This window comes from Grammomys surdaster, unplaced genomic scaffold, assembly GCF_004785775.1.
Source record: "Grammomys surdaster isolate TR1022 unplaced genomic scaffold, NIH_TR_1.0 183, whole genome shotgun sequence".
NCBI lineage: Eukaryota > Metazoa > Chordata > Mammalia > Rodentia > Muridae > Grammomys > Grammomys surdaster.
Window position 1 is genome coordinate 3,456,757 of NW_021604628.1, and position 7,142 is coordinate 3,463,898.

At 49.0% G+C, this 7,142-nt stretch overlaps 1 long non-coding RNA gene across 1 annotated transcript; it reads left to right on the forward strand.

Moving 5' to 3' along the window:
* The first annotated feature begins 1,895 nt into the window (after positions 1-1,895).
* Positions 1,896-5,410, forward strand: LOC114621541. Its single transcript, XR_003711451.1, has 3 exons — positions 1,896-2,253; positions 3,615-3,708; positions 5,342-5,410. It is a non-coding gene; the product is annotated as an uncharacterized LOC114621541 (long non-coding RNA).
* Positions 5,411-7,142: the final 1,732 nt, after the last annotated feature.

A 7,142-nucleotide genomic window follows, 5' to 3' on the forward strand; every position in this document is an offset into this window, starting at 1 on the left:
ATCGTAATGCTTCCAGCCAAGGTTCCTTCAGTGTGAACAAACCAGTTCTAAAGGTCCTACGGTGAAAACTCACTTTTCCTTATTTTCTGAGAATGGCTCTATTTTTCTCTGGTTTTAGCCATGTGAAATAACCATAGCCTGTTATTACTTTCTTTTGATTTTTAAAGAATTATTGTACATTTATGAGTGCTTTGTCTACATACATGAATGTGCACTGTGTGTGTGTTCAGTGCCCACGGAGGCTAGAGAAGGGCATGAGAAACCCTGAAGTTGGAGTTCCAAACAGTGTTAGCTGCCCCACCGCTACTGATCATACCCAAGCCTTCTGCAAAAGCAGCCAGGGCTCTGAATTGCTGAGCCATCTCTGCACTCTCTCTCTTGATCTTTAAGACATTCTCTGCCTTCTCTTCTTCTGACTAAGAAATCCAAAGAAAGTATTTCATTTCTCAGTTGGTGATCTGTCCTCAATTGCTGTCTGATTTTTCTCCTAGGGATGAAACAGATTCTGCAAGTGGGTTTCTGGGGCTAACAGGAAAGGCCATACTGTTCTGGTGACTGAGACAGGACACCCAGCTGGTGGCTGAGCACATCTGTTGGCTGTACCCTGGGGTGTGGGCTTGGGGCTTTGGCAGGCCATCTACATCTGATGCGGAAGTCAGTGACAAGCCCGTGGTTTCTGTGATCATGACTCCTTTGCCTAATGTAAACTAGAGATCCTGTCTTGGGAAGCCTCAAGAGGCCCTTAAAGTGTAGCTCTAGGGCCTGCAGGATGGCTCAGTGGGTAAAGGTGCTTGCAACCAAAACTAGTGACTTGAGTTTGATCCCTGGGACCCACATGGTGGAAGGAAACAACCAATAATCTCTGACGAAACACACACACACACACACAAACACACACACACACACACTGTGTTTGGACTTCAACTAAATATATTTTAAATGTAACAAAAATATTAACAATGTTTATGTGTTATATAAAGATATAAGTAATGTTATATTATAAATGTAACAAAAACATCTTTTAATGTTGACTCTGCCAGAGGCTATGTGAATAAGTCAGGCTTGCGGCTGGAGTCTATGTCCACTCTGGTATTAGGAGAAACTGCTGTGCTGGTGTTCGTGGGGTCTCATGGGACCAGTGTGCCTACTATGGAGGACTGAGACCCCTGGGGAGAAGCCCCTGCCAACTGGGACTCAGCGTTTGTTGTCCATTTCCTAGTTAGTTTTTTTGGAGGGAGCTTAGCATAACGTAGGTTCACCTGGGAAGAGGTAACCTCAGCTGAAGAACTGCTTTGATCAGGATGGCCTATGTCATGGTTTGCATGTGCCCAGGGAGTGGCACGATTAGAAGGTGTGGCCTTGTTGGAGGAAGTGTGTCACTGTGGGGACAACAAGACCCTCCTCCTAACCAAATGGGAGCCAGTCTTAGCGGCCTTCAGATGAAGGTGTAGAACTCTCAGCTCCTCCTGCACCATGCCTGCCTGGACCCTGCCATGTTCCTGCTTTGATGATAATGGACTGAACCTCTGAACCTGTAAGCCAGCCCTCTTGTCCTTATAAGAGTTGCATTGGTCATGATGTCTATTCACAGTGGTAAAACCCTAACTAAGACAGCCTATGGCCATGTCTGTGAGAGACTGTCCAGACTGATGATTGAGCGGCACCAACCCTAGGCAGCTAGGCCTGGCCTTTATAAGAAAGGTAGTTGAGCAGTGACAGTTAGGGATCTGATAAGTTCCTCCTTGGTTTCTGCTTCGATCCCTGCCCTGAATTCCTTCAGTGATGGACTGACCTGGAAGTGTAAGCCAAGTAGATCCCTTCCTCCTGCATCTAGCCAAAGCAGAAGAGGAAACTACAGTGCTCATCTGCTGCGGGTAAAACAGCAAGCAGGACGCTCGCTCCATGGCAGCTCTGAGACAAGGCCATACACTGTTGGGTCCCTGCTCATTTCCTCCCAACCGCCATGCCAGGGGAATCCCCTGTGCGCTGGTGGTCCCCTGCAGTAGTTCATGTTCCCAGCAGACCCAAGAGGACACTGAGCCTTTCTCAGACAGCTCTGCTGCCCACAGACCTCTCCTTTCTCATCTGTCTTCCTATCTCTCTGCTTCCTAGCCCCAGACCAGCAACCTGAGCAAGGATCACACTGCCCAAATCATTCCCAATGTGAATGTCACAGTGCTCCTTCCAGAGAGGATTTCCAGTGATACTGACGTTCCCCGCCCCAGGGTCACCCCTGAACTGGAATATGGAGTGGTAAGTGTTTCCAGAGGGACCATCGGAGCCAAACACTTGCTGTGATGGCTGTGGTTTAGGCATGGGGTCAGGCTCCTGGGTCTTCCTGGTTTTTTTGAATCCTCATGCACCTGCTCCACCCAGATGGCTCTGATGGAGGCTCTAGAGACCCTCCCCCAATGCTCACCTGGATCATGACTGCTTAGGACCATTGTCACAAAAACAAGCAAGAGTTTGTTATCCAAACCAAGTTCAGCTTCAGAGAACCTAAAGACCCAGAGAGTCAGCCACAAGAAGTCCCTCTTAGGGAGAGAGCAGAAGTCAACATTGTTGTTTTTAAAACAAAATAGCAAACGTTCAATGTTACCAAATGAAGACTCAGGAGCCAGATGCTGGGGTGAAAGCCTGCTAGCTCAGAGAGGGAGAGAAAGCACCCAGCTAACCTTACAACTCCATCAAAGGTCCCAGAAGGAAAAAGTTCCTTTTTCTTCTCCACAGGGCCTTAAATTCCCTTCACCTCAAAGTCCCTCCTTTCTCTTTCCTGGGTTTTTTTGTGTTCACTCTCTGTCAGCTGGTTGCTTGCCCCGCCTCTTGACCTGTTGTAGCAGGATACTTACTCTACTACATTGTATTCGTAGTGGAGCTCCGTCATTAGGCAGTAGAAGAGGAGGTGGAACTGGGAGAGAAAGAGAGGAAGGAGAGGGGAAAAGGAGGAAGGGGAGGGGAGAAATAGAGGAAAGGGAGGAGAAGAAGAAGAAGGCTATCAGCCATGAAGAACCACGTATGGGTTGAAGGCTGTCCTGGGTAGCAACTTCTATCAAAAGGTTAGATATTGGGTAACAACTCTAATTGTGTGGGCATCTTGTTGACTGAGCATTTCTAATTATATAAAAATCCTTTAGATAATCATTAAGCTTTAAGAGTCTCATTTCTGCCGGGTACTGCCAGGATGACAGATATTATCTGAGGTTCAGCAGAGCTTTGTGGATGCAGCATGGGGGACTGGCAGAGCTGTCCCCCACGCTGGCATCTCGTGAGTGCCAGGGCCTGCACATCTAGCTAGCCGTAGCCCTGGTCAGAGCCGAGGAGCAGTGGGAACATGGTGGCTGCCTGGGAACAAGCCGGACCGAGCGCAGTTTTCCAAATATCCTCCCCTACAACCTGTGGTTGAGACTTTAACACTTGTTTACAGAAAGCTCTTGGGTTAAAGGTTCTAGGGCTGAGCCACACCACAACGAGAAACAGGTTTTTCCAGGTCACAATCTTGGGGTTCACAGCCTGATCAAGTACCCTGCCACACAACGTCAGTTGTCATTCTCAGCACCCACCTTGTTATTTTATTTTAGTCTATTTTTTTTATTTTATTTCACTTGTGTCCACAGCCCTGCTCCAGCACTGGGGTTGCAGGAGTGTATCACCATTCCCCACCTTTGACAAGGATTCTGAGGATCACACTCAGGTCTTCCTGCCTTCATGGTAAGTACTTTGTCACTGGGCTACTTTCCCAGCCTCTCCATGTGATCTCATGAGTGACCAGCAGTCACTCATGAAACTTCTTCAGCCGGGACTTAAGGCTGAGATCCGGTCTGGTTCCTGCTTTATCACCTTGACAGGAGCTAGGGTCATCTAGGAAGAGGGAACCTGGCTTGGGAAAACGTCTCCATCAGATGGCTTATGGACAAGCCTGTGGGCTATTTTATTGATTAATAATTGATGTTGGAGGGCCCATCCCATCCCAGTGTGGACAGAGTTGGCCTTGGGCAGGTGGTTGTGAGTCCTTTTGTTTTTTGTTTTTTTTTTTTTTTGGTTTGGTTTGGGTTTTTGTTTGTTTGCTTTTGTTTTGTATTGTTTGAAGCAAACTGAGAAAGCCATGAAGATCGATCCTGTAAGCAGCACTCCTCCATCGACTCTGCTTCAGTTTCTGACTTGAGTTGCTACCAGCTTCCCTCAGTGACAGGCTATGGTGGGAGTATAAGCCAAATACCCCTCCCCCAGCTAATTTTAGTAGCAATACAAAGAAACTAACACAAAATCCTTAGGCTCCCAACTCCATCCCAGGCCCTGGGCCCTTCCCCACATTTGTCTCCGATGGTGCTTCTGTTGGCCTGGCTTGAGATGCCAACTAAGGACATGCTGTGCTGGGCCAGGGTAAATAGGATGGTTCTTCTTGGCAGCACACCACAGTCCTGCTGGGAGGTTGAAACCTAACTGTGTCCTATGACCACCCCAGAGCCTCCCTGCCATCCTGCTGGAGCCTCTGTGGCCCACACAGGCCACTTAGGGAGTGCCTTCAACTAATGGACATTTAAAAATGCATGGCGCAGCTCCTACAAGCTCCTAGGCTTTGAGGAAGATCGATCCCATGGCCTCTAACAAAAACTCAGGGAGTGAGGCCTGGCCTGAACCTGCTTACTTTTCCTTTATCCCTGAAACCTGCCAGAGAGAACTTCAGCCCTGTCTGTGAGCTCTCTGACACCCCTGTCTATGTGGCTCAGGATCTCCGTATGTCCTTTCCGATCAAGGACAGCCTTTGGCTACTCTGACAGTCTTGTGGCTAGCAGCAGGTGGCTGGCATCAAATACAGGACACACCCAGAATGCTCTGCTGCCTCACTCACTCCTCTTCCTTCCTCCAGAGGCTGCAGACACCAGCAGATGGCCCCGGAGTGGATTTCAATGGAAACCCCAAACAAAGCACATTTCCGATGTGGCGCTGATTCTTTGGGTCTACTTCTTGCCCAATTGTCCCAGAGTCTTAGGCTACCCTGCTTCTGCAGAAATTTGTTCAGCTGACCATTCACACTATGCCCTGTCCCCCAAGGTGCAGAGAGTGACACTTGGAGTGTGTCATTCACCAACACCACCCAGCAGCAACCCATCCCCGGACTTCTGCTTCTCTACCTCATCCGTCTGCTGGGTCCACATTCCCTGGTTCCTATCTTTCCCTCCACTGGGCTTCTGCTCTCCCCAGATGCCTGTAACAGGAGGCACAGTGACCAGTGACCTACGTGAAGACTGATAGTTCTTGTTGCCTCCCCTCCCCTCCCCTCCCCTCTCCTCCCCTCCCCCCCCTTCCCCCCCCCCCCCCCCCCGCCCCATTTCTGCTCCAGGTCTTTGGCTCAGCAGCTTGATGAAAGCAAGCATCCAGCTCCAAGAGTCGCTTCCCCCCCAGCCCCCACCCCCCCGGTTCGGCATGGGCCAGTACAGTACAAACAGCAACCTCGGCTGCAGCATCGCTGAACTTGTGTTCCCAGCGTGGATGATAGAAGCCTAGGAAGGGCGTCATGGGGGTGTTTCCTGGACCACCAAGCACAGGGAACACTGTCTGCTGTGATGTGCCAGGTCAGAACTGGTTTAGGAATTGACGAGCTACCGTTGGACTGGGAATAGGATGGTTGGCTGCCGTGATGGTTCTCACTTGGTCTGAAGACTCAGGGTGCAGTCTGACTGTGGGGAGGGTCTCTGAATGGGGGGTGGGAGTGGTGGGCGTGGCAAGGGACAGGCATGCTGTCTCTCTGTGAGTACTCAGTTATGCATATCTGGGACCCAAAAGTAGCCCAAGGTTGTTACTGAGTGATTTGATAGGTTCATAGCAAAGTTCTGCTTTTGCGCTGTTGGGATTAAATGAGGTTGGTACTGAACGTGGCGACGGGGTACTCACACAGAACCACTGATGTCTACGTGAATGGTCTCTAATCAGCAAAATGCTAATAGGTTTTAGAGCTCCATTTCCCCACTCTTGTTAACTTGAACCAGCCCGAAGTTCACACGGGTTAAACCAGGTTTTCTCCTGAACAAGCCAGCTGACTTTGGGGCTGGTATTTACATATGCAGAGATGCCATATGTCGCCCTGTTCAGGACTTGTGTAAATGCTTTCACTGGAGAAAGACAGTCACCGTGTGACAGAGTTCCACCAGGTAATTTACAAATAGCCAAAGTTTATTTCTTGTGGTTCAGGGAGTTGGAAATTCTAATGCCAAAATATGTGGAAGATGAGAGGGCAAGAGAGGACCAGAGAGAGAACAAGAAAGATCAGACAGGAGGCCCCATGCCTTCTGTAATCCAAATCAACACATCTGGAAGCAGAGCCCTTGGGATGTAATGTGGCCACTCAGGCCCCCCCAGACACTGCATTAGGTATTAAATTCCAATGCATGGACTTTGGTGACACAGTCAAATTCAGTGGCAACCGTGAGGGCTGTCTTCTCAAATATGTTGATAGGCAGAGTGACAGGAACAGCCTCTGATGTGTTGGCAACACATGTCACTTTGTGACCTGTGACCCGAAAGCACTCTTCGCTTAGCGGTGATGAACTGTATCCGTTAAAAGTTTCATTTGATACTGGGAAGTTGTACCCTTGAGGACGCCTCCTCTTGTGTGCTGTCTTCATTGGGTTTTGGCATCAATGTTACAGTGTTGCAATAAGAGGCAGCTGTCTGTTCTACTTCTTTTCCTGGGCTCAGGGAGCTGGAGCCTGGTAGACTCCCTTGGGATGCTTCACGGTCAAGTGGTATTTTGTGCCTGGGAGGTGGATTTGAAGGGAAAGGGCTGGCTAGCAACTTTTCCCAATTTGTTTGTTGTACAGGAGCCGTTTCGTTTTTCTACGATGCTCCAAATGCTCGGTTTCCCCTGGAGAATCCCATTTCATCCTAATTTAAAGTGTAACGGTCACTTTGGCCATATCCCTTTCTTGTTTCAGAACGGATGTCTCCCTTTTCAAGCTTCGTTGCCCTTTGCTCATTCAGACGTTCTCCGAGCGGCACGTGAGCCTACCCCTTTCTGTCATCCTCTGCTTGTGCTTTTTATCTTTATTGATTCTTTCCTTCTTGTTGCATTTAAATAATGTTTCCCAACGTTTCAGGTCAGTGCTAGGAGTGCTAGGTCCATTTCTTCTCCTTCCTCCTTTAAT